Source organism: Habropoda laboriosa, unplaced genomic scaffold, assembly GCF_001263275.1.
Source record: "Habropoda laboriosa isolate 0110345459 unplaced genomic scaffold, ASM126327v1 scaffold186, whole genome shotgun sequence".
NCBI lineage: Eukaryota > Metazoa > Arthropoda > Insecta > Hymenoptera > Apidae > Habropoda > Habropoda laboriosa.
In genome coordinates this window covers 1,013,935-1,016,791 of record NW_017100427.1, presented here as the reverse complement: position 1 = coordinate 1,016,791, position 2,857 = coordinate 1,013,935, and the positions used below count along the sequence as shown (strand labels likewise).

The following is a 2,857-nucleotide window of genomic DNA, read 5'->3' as shown; positions in this document are numbered from 1 at the left end:
AATCCAACGAAAAATAATAGGGAAAAACAAAATGAAATTAGAAAAGGAGAGAAACTATATATATATATGTATATCTGTGAGAAAACGATACACAAGCGCATGCCATGCGATCGTAAACTAACATCTAAGAACCCAGGCAAGTGAGCTGAACGTTAAGGGATCGAGGTTCGACGACCCTGTCGCATTCGTTGAACGATGAGTCGCGATCGATACTGGTTGGACAGTAAGGGGCCATTTGTATTTCAGACGCGACAGAGTCTTCTTGTGTACCTCGAGCGCCTAGGTGCCCCCCGATAGGTGTGTGTCTTGTACGGGAGCACCTCCCTCTCTCTTCTGCCTCTTTAATTCACTTTTTTTTCTCTTTTTCGTGTATTTTTCCCGTCTCTCCGTGCTTCTTGCTCGAACGAATATACAAATCGGCAAATGATCGTAGGCGACGTCCGTAAACGACAGTCGTGACGTGGATGACGATAATACTAATGGTAATGACGATACACACTGTATACAAAATAGGTGTGACCAAATAAACTAACTGATGACGATATCAATAATATTATGTAGCGACGTTGCTAATAATAATAATAATAGTAATTATAGTAAATCTATGTACGCAGTGATACTAGAATAATAATAATAAGAATAATGTTTAATGTAATAGTAAATAACGCTAACAGCAACGGTAAAAGTACTGATGAATAATATTAATAATAATAATTATCGTAATCATAACACACATCATGCGCACTAAAACACGTATGGTCCAAGAGCTAATCAAGCAGGACTAATCCGATGTGACTCGGTTAAAAAAAAAAAAAGTTGATTAATCTTCCCAGAGAGAAACAATTGAAGAGAAAAAAAAACAATTAAAAAAAAAAAAACAATAGGTAAAACAATGAAAAATTATTAACCATACACAAGAGGAGAGAAAAAATCGTATTATGTATGCAATCGGCTGAAAATGAACCCAGCTAAGAAAACTAATTTTCAGGCGCAATCTAAAAGTAAATTATGGTTAAAAAAAATAAGGGTGCTTTTCCCGTTTCGTGCGGATGCTCTCAGGTCTCGTTTCTTTATTTTATCTCTTTGTTTTTGTTTGTTTTTTCTTTTTTATTTTGTGTGTGTTTCTTGCTACGCGAAGGATTCGTGTACCCGCGACGACGACGACGACAATCACACTTCTCTACATATCGTCGTGTGACACGTTCCGTCGTCGCTGATTTTCTGTGTGGTGTGGGGGGGCGGTGATATGGGGTGGCGGTTTCGCGTTAAGAACCCGCGAAGCGTGATTTAAGTATCTGCGAAGTGTATCGTTCTTTGGCTGCAAAACGTTGTAGCGCGCGGACCACAGACGCGTCCGCGTGAAAAATGGAAAGAAAAACCGCCTCCTCCTACTCCTCGAGATAAACGAAAAATTGGTGATAAAAAGAAATCCCACGGAGAAAAAAAAGTAGTTGGCCGTACAACACAGGCTACTATCCCACGCAAGAGCGGTGGTTCAGGCTCGGACGAAAACGGATTTTTCGCGGACGATTCACGAATGTTTCTTTTTTTTTTTTTTCATATTTGGAACTTTTCTTCGACGGACGTGTGTGCATCTGTAGAGAAATGGTAACGAGTTGCGTCGATATTTCTACGTATCTGTATATATGTATGTATATGACGAAGAAACTCTTCTTCTCCCTCTGTTTCTCTAACCATAAAAATCGTTGCCTCCCTTCTTCTCCCCTTGTTACGTTGTTTCGAATCGTTCGTTGCAAATCGGACCGCGAGGATCGCGAGAAAATTTCCCCTCGAAAAATATTTGTACTCTACACCTAAGTGGCGCGGGAAACAAGAAAATACCCCTGGCGAACCCGTTTTCGGGGGTGTCGCTTCTCTTCACGTTCTTCGATACAATCGGATAACACAGGTTTTAGCCTTTCGAAAGTTCGCTGCTCTATTCCTACCTCCCTCTCTTTTCCCTTAGACGATCGAGAAATCGTACACGTTCCGACCCTATGAACACACTTTTCGCCGACAACCCTTTTACGCGCCTCTCTTCCACTCCTCACCGTACAGTATTATACCTCACACGCGTACTCTAACACTAAGCATTTGGCAATTTAAGGCAGTAAGTCTCACAGGCCCACGAAGCCTCTCACTGTACGCTAAAACGGGATCACGATACGCGGCACAGATGCATCCGATCCTATCGATAAAACTACAGTGTCACACGTGTTCCTTATCATCTCCAACGAAGAACAAAACAAAGAAGGAAATTTCATCGAACGAACTGTTCTCGTTGAACTGGAAGCACTCGTTACACGTTTCACGTGTCGATTCGTCCGCGGTTATTTCGGGGAAGGTTTTATTTTCTTTTGATTCGTCGTCTGTCTCGTTTCACGAAATTTCTTTGGAACACACGATTTTAGAAATTCACGAACTATTTCTTTTTCTTTCTCGTTTATCGTAGCCTCAGCTCGGTCATCTGGTAGCGCACGCGAATCCTCGAAAGAATCACCAAAGCGTAGCCCATAGCGTGATACAAAAACGTACCAGTACGTTCGCTAAAAACGGCCCGTGCAATTACCACACCGTGGAAAATACGCCCATCGCCTTCTCCACGGTGGATATCGCGGTCGTCCTCGTTCTCTCCTCTTTTCACCGTTTCTCACTATAGCGAACGTCATCATCGAACCCCACTTATCCGCTAAACATGTCTACCTCGGAATGTTGTGCACCGGTCTAAAGTGACTCACTTTACAATAATCGTTAACCATATATGTATACGTGTGTGTAGTGTAGTGTGTGTGTTTGTCGCGACGTAACGACGAATTCGTCGGTTAATTTGCAAACGCGGGCAGAAAATCGTCACCCG

General features: G+C 42.2%; 1 protein-coding gene across 2 annotated transcripts in view; it reads right to left on the bottom strand.

The window, feature by feature from the left end:
* The window catches only part of LOC108575613 (fasciclin-2), a 172,044-nt gene that overhangs the window by 15,173 nt on the left and 154,014 nt on the right, over positions 1-2,857 (bottom strand). The window lies entirely within an intron of this gene.